The 16,947-nt window shown below is 46.9% G+C and overlaps 1 protein-coding gene and 1 long non-coding RNA gene across 15 annotated transcripts in view; one reads left to right on the plus strand and one right to left on the minus strand.

Moving 5' to 3' along the window:
- PTK2 (protein tyrosine kinase 2) overlaps positions 1-11,218 on the minus strand; it is a 266,181-nt gene extending 254,963 nt beyond the window's left edge. For all 13 annotated transcript variants that reach the window (XM_038555624.1, XM_038555623.1, XM_038555622.1 and 10 more), the window contains exon 1: positions 11,114-11,218. The gene's annotated coding sequence lies outside the window, so the exon portion shown is untranslated. The remainder of the gene's footprint in view (positions 1-11,113) is intronic.
- Positions 11,219-11,634: 416 nt separating this feature from the next.
- LOC111098577 lies at positions 11,635-15,660 on the plus strand. 2 transcript variants are annotated; one of them, XR_005368335.1, is made up of 3 exons: positions 11,635-12,134; positions 12,236-12,407; positions 12,905-15,660. It is a non-coding gene; the product is annotated as an uncharacterized LOC111098577 (long non-coding RNA). The 2 variants fall into 2 exon arrangements; XR_005368334.1 differs by lacking the exon at positions 12,905-15,660 and having other exon boundaries at positions 12,236-12,594.
- Positions 15,661-16,947: the final 1,287 nt, after the last annotated feature.

Genomic DNA, 16,947 nt, shown 5'->3' on the forward strand with positions numbered 1-16,947 from the left:
TTGACTCTTGAACAACCAGGTCCACTCATACAGATTTTTTTATATACATGCCACACGGTAAATGTATTTTCCCATAAGTTTCTTAACATCCTCTTTCCTCTAGCTTACCTTTTTATAAGAATACAGTATATAATACACATACAAAATATGTTTTAACTAAAGATTTTTTTTTTAAGATTTTATTTATTTATTTATTCAGAGAGAGCGAGAGAGAGGCAGAGACACAGGCAGAGGGAGAAGCAGGCTCCATGTAGGAAGCCCGACGCGGGACTCGATCCTGGGTCTCCAGGATCACACCCCGGGCTGCAGGCGGCGCCAAACCGCTGCGCCACCGGGGCTGCCCAACTAAAGATTTTCAAGTATGAGGGGAGGGTCAGCGGCCTACCATTGTTCAAAAGTCAACTGCACTAACATTTTACATGTGTATACCATCTCACATAGGAACTACACACAGAGCCTCAAAGATCACAGATACTACACTTTATAGTATTTATATTACTTTGATAATTTTCTAGTTAATGCTATTTTGTAAACAGAACATAAATGAAACAGACACCCAAAGTTAAGCACTAGGCAGATATTTATAAGTTAAATATCAGCACTTGGTGGTTTTCTGCTTGGCGCACTAGAGTATCCCATGATCCCACCTATACCAGTCTGAGAACTCAAACCGAACCTATAGACAGGCTCCGTGATAAGCCTATCAAAGAGGGGTCAACCACCTGTCCAGTGTTGCAGCTCCAGGCAGGCAGACCCCATAAAAGCCAAACTTGGGGCAGCAAGGACACCTGTATTAGTGGAACAGAATGCTCTGTGATGATAAAAATGTCCCATCTCTTCACTGTCCAATGTGGAAGCCACCAGCCACACATGCATACTGAGCACCTAAATTAGGGCTAGTGTGACCGTCAAAGAGAACATTTAATTTTATTTAATTTTAATTTAAATAGCCATACATGGCTAGCAACAACTGTAGGAGACACAGATCCAAGTCTAGACTCTAAACACCGAAGTGAAATGAAAAAGAATTTTCCCTGGCTCCTTAAATACAAGCTATGTTATCTGGCCCAACTCTTCCCTGGGGAAAAAAAAAAAAAAAAAAAAAAAAAAAACTAAAAAAGATGGACAGAATACTTCAAAAATCTTAAAAATCAACCAGAAACTGACAAAGAAATGAAGAAATACCAGGCCAAAATTAAAGTAAAATGAGGAACCCAAAGAGATCAACAAGAACAGAATCCACCTTTGCCTTGAAGTCATTTGCGAATTTTGAAAATTTTTAACTTTCATTTTTACAACAATGTAGGGAAAGAGGAATAGGAATCAAAAGCTGGGTCCCCCAGGGTGTCTAACCAAAAACCCTACCTCAATAAGCAGGACCCTAAAGGCTACATAGCTCAAGATAAGAGAAACCAGAAGTGAATCATCTCTACAGAAAAATTACAGCATTGGGTGGTCCAAAAGACCTCAAACCTTTAAGGTGCTTTAAGGTCGGGTATCCCTGGGTGGCTCAGCGGTTTCGCGCCTGCCTTTAGCCCAGGGCGCGATCCTGGAGTCCCAGGATCAAGTACCGTGTCGGGCTCCTGGCATGGAGCCTGCTTCTCCCTCTACCTGTGTCTCTGCCTCTCTCTCTCTCTCTGTCTATCATAAATAAATAAAAAATAAATCTTTAAAAAAAAAAAAAGGTGCTTTAAGGTGACCCCAAGGTGGTTGAAAAAATTTTTAAAAAAAAAAAAAAAAAGCTCTCTGGAAAGGGCTACATCTTCATTCTATGCCTCAAGAATCCTACAAATAGGGCAGCCCTGGTGGCTCAGTGGGTTTATCGCCACCTCCAGCCCAGGGCGTGATCCCGGAGACCCGGGATCGAGTCCCACGTCAGGCTCCCTGCATGGAGCCTGCTTCTCCCTCTGCCTGTGTCTCTGCCTCTCTGTGTGTGTGTGTTTCTATGAATAAATAAATAAAATGTTTAAAAAAAAAAAAAAGAATCCTACAAATAATCAGAATTAAATTAAAAGTCCTACAAATAATATTCCACACTACAAATAAAAAATATATCAAAATGACTCACAGACCTAAATGTAAAACTGGAAACTTTTAGAGGGGGGTGGAGGAAAACACAGGAGAAAATCATTGTGACCTAGGATTAGGCAATGATTTCTGAACTATGATACCAAAAAAGCACAGTCCATAAAACAACAAATTGATAAATGATTCTTCATCAAAATTTATAACTTCTGCCCTTTAAGGCCCTGTTAAGAAAATGCAAAAACATGGGCGCCTGGGTGACATAATTCAGCATCCAACTCTTGGTTTCAGCTCAGGTCATGATCTTAAGGTCATGGGATGGGGCCCCGCATCAGATTCTGTGCTCAGCATGGTGTCTGCTCAGGACTCTCTTTCTCCCTCTACTCTCTGCCCCTTCTCTCCCTACCCCACATGCACTCTCTCTCTAAAATAAATCTTTAAAAAAAGAGAGAATGCAAAAACAAGCCACAGCATGAGGAAAAAGCACAGCATCTGATAAAGACTTGTATCCAGAATATATAAAGAACCCATCAAGAAGAAAAAAAATATAATAGGCAAAAGAAGGTGTAAACACCAAAGACATGGAAAGATTCTCAACATTATTAGGTATTTGGGAAACAAAGTAAAACCACAACGAAAGACCATTACACACCTATTAGAATGGCCAAAAAGCTAAAAGACTAAAACTATACCAAGTATTATCCCAACGGTCCAGAGTGACTGAACTCCCACACAAGGCTAGGAGGAATGTAAAATGGTTCAGCCATTCTAGAACACAGTTTGACACTTTCTTTAAAATACCAAACATACACCTACCACATGATCCAGCCATTACAGTGCTAGAGCCAACAATTCGGGGAAAAATAAAAGCCTATGTTCATATGAGGCCTTGAACAAAATTATTCAAAGGTTTTATTTGTAATAACTCAAAACAAGAAACGACTCTCCACACACTGATCACATTCAATGTCAATCCAAGAACATCAGGAAGAAATTTTTTGGAAGTTAACAAGTGAGTCTAAAACAGATAGAGATATGCAAAGGATCAAGGGTAGCCAACAGATGCTTAAAAAGGAACCAACTGGGAAGAGTTTCACAGTAAGATAAGACTTGTAAAACTAAAATAATCGAGGCAGCTTAAACTGGGCAGTACCAGCAGAATCCAAGAGAGTCCAAAAACAGATGCACATACACAGACCTTCCATTTGCAAGAAAGGTTGGGGAGATGCTCTTTTCAACAGTGTTGGGGCAACTAGATGTCACAAGTTAATGAAGCTAGATCCCTTCATATACCAAAACTAATTCGGAGAGAATCATAAAGTTAAAGGTTAAAAGCATTTAGAGAATAAATGAGGAATCAATTCATGACCTCAGGGCAGGGAAAGACACAAAAAGTATATAAAGAAAAAGACTGATAAATGGCACTAATTAAACTTAAGAACTTCTATTTGTTAAAAAAAAACAAACAAACAATGAGTCAGTGAAACTGCATATGACAGAGTGGGAAGAGACAGTAGCAAAATACATAACCAACAAAGAACCTGTGTGCTGAATATACAAAGTCTACAAATCAATTTAAAAATAACCTAATAGTAAAATATGGACACTTCACAAAAGAGTGAATCCCAATGGCCAATAAATGTATAAAAAGATGTGCAACCTCACTGTAACCAGGAAAAGGCTATTTAAACCACAAGGCAGCAACAGGACAGAAACCACCAGAAGGGGCCAGGCGGGGAGACTGCCGTGATACCAGAGGGGCTGAAGCAGTAATCAGAGAGAAGCGGGTCGGTGGCTGCAGCACCCAGGGTGGAGAAGACCAACAGGAGAGCCAGTTACTGAGAAGCTGCTCCCAGGCAGGCTCCTGTTATACATTTAATGGGGGTTATGGTCTGTGACTGTAAACTACAACTTGAACTTCACTTGACCAATGTAAGGAGAAAGAAACTGTTACAGATCACTTTTTCCCACCAGCTCATCCTGTTTACTTTCTCCATCACAGAGCTGCACTATTAAATCCAAGCCTGGTAGAGGCCAGAGGAGGTACATGGGAACACCCTTTATACCCTGTGTTGAGATTATAGTACACTCAAATCCACCGCATATCCCTGATTCTCCTTCTCTGCCTTTGTAACAACTTTCATATACTTAAAGACCACAAGGCCCTCTCAGCAGGAACACACACTCTTCTTCAATCATTAAACAAATTACTGAGGGCCTATCCTAGTAGGAGGAAGCTGTGAAGGACCCACAGATAACCACAGGAAAATACAGTCCTTGTCCCTGAGCTCACAATACTCTATTTGCCAACAGGTGCATCCAACTCTGCATAAGACAGTAGAAAGTAGGCACAACACCAATCCCATCTATGTACACTAACTTTTATCTAGCTCTGCTCTTAGGAAAAAAATAAAGGACAAAGGCAAAACAAATGTATTAAATTTAGGGTGGCTTGGGTGGCTCATCGGTTGAATGTCTGCTTTCGGCTCAGGTCATGACCCCGGGGTCCTGGGATTGAGTCCCACATTGGGGTCCCTGCAGGGAGCCTGCTTCTCCCTCTGCCTATGTCTCTGCCTCTCTGTGTGTGTGTTTCTTATAAGTAAATAAAACCTTTTTTAAAAATTTATTAAATTTAGATACGTCTTTAACGCTAGGCAAAGTATCAACTCACACAATACTGCTTTAGTAGTCACCCCAAGACTTGGAAATCATCCTGACTCTAGTATAAGCAAGCCAATTTCTCAGCACCAAAACAAAACCATCAGAGAACATGTGCCTTAAGCACCCACAAATACACACTTTCCTGCTATTTGCCAAAAGCCACAAGTCCAAGGGTCATACAAATTGCTATTTCAATGCAAAATTACTATTTAAAATACAAACCAAGATTTAAAAGCATTAAATGATCTCAGCATAAAACATTCAAAATCCCTAAACAAAATTAGTTGTGAGGTCTTCCCAAGACTCTAAAATTCCTGAAAAATTGGGAAAAATATTTAAGAGTACTGAAGTGACGGCAATCTCATTAGCAAATCTAAGTGGTCAGAAGCCATACACATACCTCTGCCATTTACAACTGATTTTTGCCTGCTACGACTTGCATTTCTCTTAAAACACTCTAAACTAGTGGTTCAGACATTAGCATGCAACAAAGGCTCCTGGACAGCCTGTTAAAACAGACTGCTGGCCCCACCCCCAGAGTCTGATTCAGGAGGTCAGAGGTGGGGCACGAGCACACGCATTTCTAACTAGTTCCAAGTGATAGTGATGCAGCCGTACTTTGATATCCACTACCAACAATCAGTTTACTGGACTGCATGTGCGTGTGTGTGTGTGTATTCAAGTGTTTCCCTTCACAGTAAGCAAGACTAAGAGGGACTTGCTGAAGAAGAACAAACTACTTTTTTCTTACCCAAATACTCACTTTTCTTGCCTGAGTGATGGTAAGTGATGGTAAGTGATGGTAAGTTCAGATCACTCAAAACGTTCTCTGAACAACCTAACAGTAAAAGACACTCTCAGCAGATCAAGGCAAAACCTGGCGTGTCGTAGAACTGGCAGTACCGTGTTCAGAAGACAGATTTTTAAAAGTAGTTTCAGGGGACAGCCTGCGTGGTTCAGTGGTTTAGCGCTGCCTTCAGCCCAGAGCATGATCCTGGAGACCAGGATCAAGTCCCATGTCAGGTTCCCTGCATAGAGCCTGCTTCTCCCTCTGCCTGTGTCTCTGCCTCTCTCTATCTCCATGTGTATTTCATGAATAAATAAATAAAATCTTTAAAATAAAAAAAAAAAAAGTCGTTTCAGGGCATAATGTAAAACCCCTGTAAAGTACATGATGAATCCAACTGATTAGTAAAAGATGTATTAGAGCTTCTAGGTCAGTCCTCAAGGATCTTTGATAAATCTCACTCATTTTGTGCCACCTTGAGCAACTTCCTACGTCTTCAGAGTCCTAACAAACACATGACCAATTCCCACAAAATCAATTTCTAGAAAAAAATATTTGAAACTGTAAAGGAACAGAGAAATGCTTTTTTTCTCAGATCAATTTTGACGAAATTTGTAATCTAATATAAAGCAAAGGTAGAGAGACAGATAATCCAAGACTTTCCCTGGTATCAAGTCCTAACTGGTTTTTAAGTAAGATTCTTTACCAAGGCAAACAAAAGAGTAGATTGCTGACTGATGCAGTAAGTTCTCCAACAATTAATGAGCCTAAGATTCTTTCATTCAATAAATATTATTTGTGTCAGACACTGGGGATGCCATAGTGTGTAAAACAAAGTCTCTGCCCTCGTGCTGCATATATTCTATAAAAAGACACACAATGCACTACCCATATGGAATGTATAAAACCATTTCAGCTCTTTCTTCAATCCATCAAAGACAAACACATGGTGCTTTGGTCACAAGTAGACCCAACAAGCACCTACCATTCACAGCAGAATCCAAAGCACCAGATGGCAAGACTTTTAAGAAAGAATATGGAGGCAGAAAGGAGATCCTAGGCACAGACAGCCCAAAGATACAACTTTTCAGGTTCTTCTGAACCTTGGTTTTGGTCCACTGGCCCCAAATAAAGGAATACAGAGTGCTTAAAAGCACGATGGAAAATTCTAAATCAGTGAGAATGAGCACATTCACTTCAGAAACGTTTATAGAGCAGCAATGTGTTAGATTATAAATTCTAGGATTTACTACAAGGGCATTAAACCTGTATGAGAAATGTACAATTTACTTTTCCCTCACATTACTCCTTGCTTCCCACAAAACTATATTCATAAACATTGACACCACCCCCCAAAAAAAGTCACCAATGAAAAAACTGTAAATGTAGAGGTTTATTAAAGCACATCCTTTAACAAATAAAAACCATCAATCACTGCACCGTGCATTACATACTTTTATTTAACTAATTCTAAGTTAATTAAAAATAATTAAACAATTTTGGTTTATGTTCATTAAAATGTTTACCTATACCATGTCAGCCTGATCATAACTTCATGATATGAAAGTGTCAGATTCAAATAGAAAATATAATTATTTAAACTTTCCCAGACATAGTAATTACACTTGCACACTAGTCACTCCCCCTTCAGAAGGCTGGGTTAAGATCTGTAAGACTACTGCTTCCCTAGTCCTGGAAACTACACAAAGTCCAGGAGACCTGGCAAACCAGGATCTGCCCCTTGTGGCCCAAGAGACCCATGGCAAGCGCCTCTTAACTCCAAACTTCCAGTGTTCCATCTGTAAAATGAGGATATAAATAGCATAACTCTACAGTTCTTGCGAGGAGTAAAGGAGATAAAGCATGAAACCCATCAGCTCAGGTCTGGAACGTTTTATCTACCAGATTTAATTTATTGGTAAAAAGGTAGTGACACTTACTAACGACACACAGTACCCACACAGGTTACATTTCTTCCCTATCAGTGGATAACATTCACATGTAAAACTTTAGTCATTTTCCTTGTTCTGATAAATAGCAGTGTGTATCAATAAGATCTGGGCAGGATTATTTTTTTGAAAGATTTTATTTATTTATTCATGAGAGACAGAGAGAGGCAGAGGGAGAAGCAGGCTCCATGCAAGGAGCCCGACGTGGGACTCGATCCCAGGACTCCAGGATCATGCCCTGGGCTGAAGGCAGGTGCTCAACCGCTGAGCCACCCAAGGATCCCCTGGGCAGGATTATTTTAATTAAATACAAGGTTTGTAAGGAAATACCTTCATGTCCTGAAAAATAGGTAAACTTTGTGAGGAGGCTACTAGTTTTCTTATCAGAGGCTTTCAAGTGCTAAAAAATGGCAATAGTGCCACTCAGGCGAAAACATTTATTTCATACTTTCCTCTAAAAACCATTTCATTAGTGTTTATGCAAATCAAACTAAAACTAACAGCATTTGCTAAAAATCCTATCTAAAGTAAAAGTTGAATCACATATGCCTATCTGAATTTTACTTCCATCAAAGAGCCTGGCAAAAAAAGCAATGCAATTGTTATAGATAGGAAGAGAGGGGGTTCTGCTACTTTATAATCAGAAACACATTTATGCAGTTCTGAATGGTAGGATTTGGCACAATTCCTAGAAATTAATTCGAGAAAGTGGTAGATAGGAATTTCATTTCTCCTACACTAGGTTGCCTTTTGGTAGTTACGAAATGAAGGGGGGGGGGGGGGAACCTTGCCAAAATGTTAGTAGAGAGAAAAAGCCATCAACGGTTCAAATAATCCACTACTAAACATGGTTTTCAGAAGACAGGTAAAAACAACTTAATATAACTGGCTGAGGCAGTGAAACACAGGTACACCCAAACATGGGCTAGAGCTGCTCTCATCCTTCTCCACCAAGGATCCTTCCAAGGACAGAGAAGCAACTTCATACTTGAATGCTTACTGCATTCACACACTTCCTGGAGTTTATCACTATTGAGTCCAATAAGATCATTTACTTTGCCCAAGTTTCTAAATTCTGCACTTTAAATAATTTATATAGGCATCAGTAAAAATTCTCAAAGACCCCCACATCAATTTTTTGCTAATTATTTAAGGGATTTTAGTAAAGAGATACAGTAATGAAAGTAAGTCCTTAAATAAGTTTCTACTACAGAAACTAAACTTTACTGATTTACCAGCAAAAAAAAAGCACCTCATTTCACAAATGATAAAAATAATAGTACTTTCAATTATATCAAAATTTATTTTTTATATCGAAATTTAAAATAATAGCTGAAAAACTGTCTAAACTGAAAATGTTTCATTTCAAAAGTTAAAGATTTACGTAATAAGACTTTGAATCTCATCTTTTGTTGTGTTACCCTTAAGACAAATATTTTCTCAAAATCAAGACTCTGAAAAATACAGGAAAAATATTTTCCATAAAATCTTTAGAGATATGAAGATCCTACTTCTCTAACTCAAAACTAACACCCAAAATAGAACCATAATTTTCAAAACTATTCTTTACTACACTATAGAATATATATGGTACACGGAATACACTATAGAATATTTTCCTCTGTGGGAACTAATCAGTCTCTTTTTAAAGGGGCCATCTTTAACAACACAATTTTGTTATTTAAACAACTTCCCCAACTTCCTAGCGAGAAAAGTTATGTGCTTTGTTCAAGAACCCAATTCCAATTTTAAGAATTGGGACATTAAGTTTTGTAATTTCCAACAGTAAGCATGGAGTGCTGAAGAAACTGTTTTAAGTTAAAAACAGAACGATCCTCACTGCAGTTCCTAACTTCTGGTTTCCCCAGACACCATCACCGCTGCACTCATGGGGCTTCGCTCCTAATCTAATACAATTCACCCTCAGAGGACTGCAGGCCTGAAAAGAGGCTGCAGTCCTCTCTCCCCTAGGGCTCTGCCCCAGTACTGTTTGCCCCAAACCCTAATTACTACGTTTTGGATTCAATGTCTTTATCCAAGGACTTGCTTCTTGATGATCACCTCTGAACAATGTGCGGGTCCTTCAACTCACTGCACATACTCACATCTTAGGTTGAGTCTGGGACCTTTTAAAAGACAACGAGGTGTTCTAAACAATCTTTTTTCCCAGTTCTCACGACTAAGCTGGATGATTTGATAATCACCGGGAAGACACTACTTAGAGAATCTGTAATATTTGCTGTTGGCTGTTTCAACATCAGTACACAACCTTTAGTACACAAAAGTATTCAAGACACTAGCGGTAGGCTCGGTAGTATTTCCCCCTTCCAAGGAAAGCCACAGATATAAAACAATGTACTTGGTAAAGACGCTGCAACACAAACTTTCTTTGAAAGTTTCCTGTGTTTAAATGTTGCAGGGTGCAGGAAAAAGCTACCTACGTTGCACCTCAACAAAAATAAGGCAGACTGCTAATTTATTATCGTGTATCTTTCCACCACTTCGCCCGCACCTTTCAGGTTTTCGGAGAGGAGCCCACTGATGGCCAGCTGTTCGCAGCCCGACGGTGCCCAAGGGAAGACTATTTTCACTACCCGTTCTTCAAATAAAATATGAAGGGTGAGGCTCTGGGATTTCATTTCAAACAGTGACGAACGGCCTGTTTTTCCAACCGTGAAAATGTTTACATTTTACGCAAGAATCCCCCGGGATGGTCGTCTTGGGCACACAGATCCCCAAATTCTGAACACCGCCTTCGGCTTGAACGGATTTCAACCAGTTCCCATCATTACTACAATATTACTATTATCTTAGTCTCGCTGCCAAAAACCCAGCTGCAGGCTAAGTATGCAAGAATGAGACACTGTTGAAATGACTCAAGAAGAAAAAAGGGGAAAAGAAAAAAAAAAGTCTTTCTACCCTTAGTGCATTAAGCTAAATCCTACAATTAAAAAAAAAAAAAAAAAAAGGAGCAAATAACACACACGGTCCTCCTGAGAAAGAAAGAAACCGAGAGAGAGAGAAAGGAACAGCAAGGCCGGCAGCAGAGCCGCGGGCTGGGCAGGGCAGAGGGGAAACTTGGGAGGCGCAGTCGGCAACCCGGTCTCCCGGGCGGTCGCCCACAGCAGCGCCCGGACGCCCTAAGTGGGGCGCCGGCGGCGGAAGAGGAGCGGGCCGGCCCGGTTCGAGGCCCGCCCCGCCCTGCCCCCGACGGGTCCTCGGGCCGGGCCCGGCCGCCCCCCCCGGGGTCCCCAAGGATTTCCCTCTTCCTCCTCCTCCTCCTCCTCCTCCCCCCTTTTGTTTTTGAGGCTAGCGGCCCGCTCCCGGGAGGCCGGCCCCCCGAGCCCCCCGAGCCCCCCGGGCCCCCCGAGCCCCGCGGGGCCCCCGAGCCCCGGCCTCCCCGGGCCCCCCGGCCTCCCCGAGGCCCCGCAGAACCCGCCCCCTCCCCCCGCCCCCCAGCCCCCGTCCGCCGCGCCGCCGTCCTCCCGGGGCCCCTCCCTCGTCCTCCCCGCATCCTCGGGCTCCCGGGCCGCGCGGGGTCGGGGGGGGGCCGCATCCGCCGCCTCCGCCGCATCCGCCGCCGGGACCGGCTGCTCGGCCGCGCTCGGCCCCCGCCCGCGCGCCGCGGCCCTGCCCAGCCCCCGCCCGCCGCCCCGGCCCGGCCCGGCCCCGGCCCCGGCCCCGCACTCACTCGGACCGCGCGGGGCGCCGGGAGGCGACGGCGGACCACGGCGAGGCGGCGCCGCGCACGGCCGGGCGGCGCTCCCTCCCACGCCTCACGCCGCGGGCGCACAGCGGTCCCGGCCCGGCGGCGGCGGCGGCGGCGGCGGGCTTGCGCCCTCGGGGCCGTGCTGCGTCGGCGCGGGCCGCGCGTGCGCGCCGACCGGTGAGGCGCGCGCCCCCGCCCCTGCGCGCCCCCGCCCCTGCGCGCGCCTGCGCCCCGCCGCGTCCCCGAGCCGAGCTTCCGCCCGCGCGGGGGGGGGAGGGAGGGAGACCGCGCATGCGCCCGGCGGCCCGCGCATGCCCAGCCCGCCGTAGGGGCTCGGCTTCCACCTCCCGGGCCGCTGGGGGCTGCCCGCGGGCGGGGTCGCGGGGTCGCGGGAGGGAGGCGCGGCCTGCGGAGCGGGACGTCCCGGGGGAGCCCCCGGCGGCACTCTGCTGGGGGCCGGGGGCGGGGGGGCCGACCTCGGGGAGACCCGCGCTGACCCCGCAGGCCCGCAGCGCTCCAGCCCGGACCCCCGCGGCCTCGCCCACCCCGAGCGCTTAGGTGTGCTGGGCCCCCCTGCGCACGGGGAAACTGAGGCTCGCGGGGGCATCAGGGCTGCACCGAGGCCGCCCCCCGAAGGCGGCTGGAGCCCTGGGCTGCGGGGGGTGCAGAGGGTGCATGCACGCGTCCAGGGGCTGCACCAGGTGCCTCGGGGGCCTGGCCGTGGCTCTCCAGGCAGCAGGGAGCTTTGCAGGGTTTCAGGCAGGAAGTAATATCTGATTTGTGTTCTTTAAAAAAAAAAAAAAGACAACCTTGCGGTAGGAAGTGAAAGCAGAAGCAGAGCAACTTTCATTTTTTCTGGTGTCCCTTTGATCGTCACCGCAAGGCAGGGGGCAGGTCGGGCTCACAGGCCTTTTGAGAGGTGAACTCCCTGAAGCTCAGAAAAGGTAGCCCAAGCATTCCGCGCTCAGAAGCTGTAATCTGACTCTACTTAGGACAGAAGCAGGTAAAGATCACAATTTCACTTAGCAAGAGCTCTACTATACTCGTTTTTATGGTTCTTTAATGAACTGTGTTAAGGTTATTGACGGTTTTTTTTTTTTCAAGGACATCGAAGTTGGTGAGGAAGTGAGTCTCTGAATGTGACTGAGCCCCAGGGCCTTTGTATGCACCACAACAACGGCTGCACCTGGAGCTCCCTTCCCCCTGCTTGGAACTTGTCACTCCCTCACTTGTTCAGGCTTACAGGCCACCACCTCCGATGCCTGGTGACCGCTCAGTATGTCATAGGCACCACCCACCAGCCTGGGTGCTTTCACACACACTCCCCACCCCCACGCCCTGCTCTGCTCTGTTGTTCTCCAAAGCGCCTATTGTCCACAGCCCTACCCTGGGTACTCATTTATTTCTTTATTGTATGTCCCTCTCCCAGAGCTCGAGATTCATTAAAGCAGGGACTTTGTTCACTTGTGGGGCCCTGGCACATGATGAGATACTTGTGGAGAGACTGGGTGCAGCTTTGGGTGCTGGGATGTGAGAAACTGATCTTTCAAGTAGAAGCAGGGAGTGGGAGTGAGGGAAGGGAGCCAAGGGACAAAGGGGATTACAGTGGGGGTGTCTTTGCGGGGCAGCCAGCGGGGGTGCTTTGTGTGATGGACCAAAAATGCCACCAACTCCTTGACGCTGCTCCCCCCAAGAGGGGATCTAGTCATTCACCCCTTGAATGTGGATGGGTCTTGTGACTTGCTTTGGCCACAGTAAAATGTGTCCCCACAGATGCTGTGTGACTCCTGAGTCGAAGCTGCAGGAGATGGTGAGGCTTTCTCATCACCTTCTAAGCACGCCTGGAAGAGGAGGCCGCGTGGAAGAGCACGGAACCACCCTGGCTGGCAAAGCTGCCACCTGCCACCTGCCAGACACGTGGGTGAGGCTGTGCCTGACCACCCAGCCCTAGTCAAGTGTTCAGCCAGCCATGGCCGCCAGAGACCCAGAGAGACCAGCACAACCGTGGAGCTGCACCAGCCCAAACTGGCCAACCAGAGAATCATGAGCAAATGAAATACTTGTGGTTATAAGCCTCTGGATTTTGGCATAGTTACACAGCCATAGGTAACTGGTACGTCGGACTTCCTCATCCTCGCCAGGGCGCATTCAAAACTGCGGCTCTTGAGGGCAGCTTTGATTATTCTTCTGCTTAATAAAAGCAGAGAATCCGGAAAGGACGAGAGAAAGAAATGGTGCAAACACACAAAGAGGAGAAAAGGTAGACATAGGAAATGAGCAGCAGGTTGTCCAACAGAGGCCCCCCCCTTGCCCCCTGAGCATACTTGGTGGTGCCTAGGAGCTCAGGTTCAGGCTCCATGACAATGGAGCAGGCCCAGGCTCAAGTACAACTGTTTGCCGGGGTCCGAGGCCAAGCAAGTTGCATTACGTCATGGCTCATCGCTAATAGAATTTATAGAGAACCAACATCAGGTTGTTGTGGGGAGAAAATGAACCATTCTTGTGAAAACACTCAGCAGAGTGCTTGGCACAATGTACCCTCAACAAGGGTTATTGATTAGCGATGGCATTACTGTGCGGGTTATTGTTAATCTTGATCATGGAGGGGGTATTCAAAGGACCATCCGGAGCGTGGTGGTAACAAAAGCTGATTTTATTCAGCTGTGTGGGTCAGATGCTGTATCCACGGTCTCCAGACCTCACAGCAATCCTGCAGCACGGACATGTTAACATCGTCCTCGTTTCATTGTTGAGAAAACCGTGACAAAGAAGGAAGCCATGAGACAGGTAGTAGGGCTGGAACTCAAAGCCAGTCTGTCCCGCTGCAAAGCATGCACTCCTCCCTCTGCCTGTGCGGCCTCTGCTACACTCCCACAAAACACAAAACACACAAGAGCATGTGGCTTCTCCCCTTCCTGCACTGCGCCAGACCGGCTGAGCACTGACCTTATGGGGGAGGCATTCAGGAAGGGCTTCCTGTATATTGGCCAAGCAGCTGCACAGACCCTGGGAGCACTTCCCCCCTGAAAAGCATCCTTCCACCTCCCTGGGCTGATGAGGGCTTGTCCCAAGGAGGGACTTGCTCATAGTGGAAACAGAAATACACTCTAAGGCTGGGGGTGGAGGCACCGTAAGGAGGAAGCACAGTACGAAGCTGATGTCACCGAGGAGATACCGAAACCCAAATTATTGCCCGCATCGTGGCACTGACCAACCTGCAGACCCACACGGAGAAATTGGAATGAGAAAAAGAAGGATCTAGGAGACTGGTGACTGGGGTACTTGTAGATCCAGTAACATGTGCCTCTGGGAGATGTGGGCGTGCCACATGGCCCCCCAGGCATGCTGGCCCTGAATCCAGACACTGGTCAGGGAAGAGGGACACGCTGCCGCAGAAGAGAGAAAGGAGTCTGACCCGGAGAAAACCCCAGCTCCCTCAGTGGCCTAGGTAGGGCCACTCTACCTCTCTGAGTCTCAACTTCCTCATCTGTAAAATGGGGAGAGGAAGAGGGGGAGGCTGCAAGAACAGAAGGGAAGGGAAAGACCCTCAAAGGGGAAGCAGGGCAAAGGAGGGACAGTTTGAGGGACCGGAAGCCAGATCGCCTCCTTCAATGTCTGGCCAGTGTAAGGGCAAGATGGGCCACAATCACCATGTGCTTCTTGCCCAAGAGGGAACATTCTGGACTTCCAGGATTACTAGGCTATTTATGCAGGTTTTACTGTATGTTTGAAATTTCACTTTCCACGGGAATTTAATGTAGGGATGTAGGACTGTGGGACTATTAACACCTCTAAGGGAGGGTGAGGTGGGGTCATATCCCCCCAGTGGCACCCGCAGTGGGCACACCTCTCTTGAGGGGACATGTGAACAATTTGCCCCAGGTGTGGGTCCATCCTCAGCTGGTGCTGGGGATGCCCCGGCCACTCCTGCTCTCACAGATCTCCCCACTCCTCGCCCCACCATGGTGTTCCAGGTCCCTTTGATACAGAGGACACTAGCTGGACCTCTTCCAGGCCCCATCCAAAGGCTCAGCCCGAGGGGCTAGCAGCGAACACAGGAGCCCACCTATGGGGCTCTCTTAGGGATAAGTGGGCTGCACACCCACTTCCCGGTACTCACAACCCCTCCCCCAGCACACAGAAGGGAAACCCCTTCCTTGTACGTGCTCAGCAGGTCCGGGATGGGGACAACTCCCCAGCCTTCAAACCTGAAATGCCCCCTTTGGTCTGGAAAACAGCTAAGACTCAATTAGCACCTCTCCAGAGCACCCACATACCCTGCACCTGCTATTGCCCTGCACCAGCCTCTAGAAAAGAAAAGGTCTACAATCTCTGGGAAATTCTGCCCCAAACCATTGCTTATCTCATTTAATTGTCACAACTCCTTGCATAAGTTCCATTAAGAGCATTTTTCCAGGATCCCTGGGTGGCACAGTGGTTTGGCACCTGCCTTTGGCCCAGGGCACGATCCTGGAGACCCAGGATCGAATCCCACGTCGGGCTCCCGGTGCATGGAGCCTGCTTCTCCCTCTGCCTGTGTCTCTGCCTCTCTCTCTCTCTCTCTGTGTGACTATCATAAATAATAAATAAAAATTTTTTTTAAAAAAGAGCATTTTCGGGATCCCTGGGTGGCGCAGCAGTTTGGCGCCTGCCTTTGGCCCAGGGCACGATCCTGGAGACCCAGGATCGAATCCCACGTCGGGCTCCCGGTGCATGGAGCCTGCTTCTCCCTCTGCCTATGTCTCTGCCTCTCTCTCTCTCTCTGTGACTATCATAAATAAATAAAAAATTTAAAAAAAAAGAGCATTTTCCACATGGATAATGCTGAGGCCAGAAGGTGATGACTACCCAGCTCCAGTCTACCCAGCTAAGTAAGTGGCAGAGACAGGGTTTGAACCCAGCTTGTGTAGCTCCCAAGTTGTGTTCTCAGTGACTGAGCTCCTTGGCCTCCCACAGCAGGGGGGGCAACCAGGACAGAGTCCAGGGGAGGCTGTCCCTCGCCTTCTCCCTGGGGTGAACAGCCAGCACATCCTGGTTTGGCCAAGATGGTGCAGTCGCAGGGGCTCCCCCAGACCCGTTCCTATCGTGGGCTGGACAAAAGTCATTTCCATTGCTTTGATAGTATTAAATCCCCGCTAAAGCAATGTCCTCCTGGCAGCTTTTGTGGGAGGTCATGCTCAGCACAGAGGGCTGCCCACGTTCCAGCATCTGCAAGGTGAACAGACGGCCAGTGAAGACTTGCCACCTGTCCTATCTCATCAGCTTTGCTTTTTCTCTCCTGCGTTCTGGTTTCAAAGTTTCTGCTCCATCGCGCCCTTAGCCTGCATCCATTCTTGATGACCTAGAGCAGGGTTTCCAAACTGCCTGTCCAAAAGGGACAGCTCTTTTTTCTTCCATTCTATTCTAGACTGGTATTTTTGTAAAAGGCAATAAAAATGAATTTTAGAAACAAATGAGATTTTTTTTAAAGCAGAGACATACAGAAATAGAAGCCCTGATTTTTTATTATTAGATTTAAAGGACATAAAAAGACTGTCAAATTGCTATGAAAGTCTCTAAGCTCTTAATGCCTGGACTTATCTGCCTGTGGACCAGTAACAGCGTGCAGACCAATACCACCATCAACAGCACTGGTGTGGGAGGTCAGAAATACTATGTGGGGCAGCCCGGGTGGCCCAGCAGTTTAGCGCAAGCTTTGGCCCAGGGCGTGAGCCCGGGGTCCCGGGATCGAGCCCCAAGTCGGGCTCCCTGCACGGAACCTGCTTCTTCCTCTGCCTGTGTCTCTGTCTCTATCTCTCTGTGTGTCTCTCATGAAT

This window comes from Canis lupus, chromosome 13 (assembly GCF_011100685.1).
Source record: "Canis lupus familiaris isolate Mischka breed German Shepherd chromosome 13, alternate assembly UU_Cfam_GSD_1.0, whole genome shotgun sequence".
NCBI classification, from domain to species: Eukaryota; Metazoa; Chordata; class Mammalia; order Carnivora; family Canidae; genus Canis; species Canis lupus.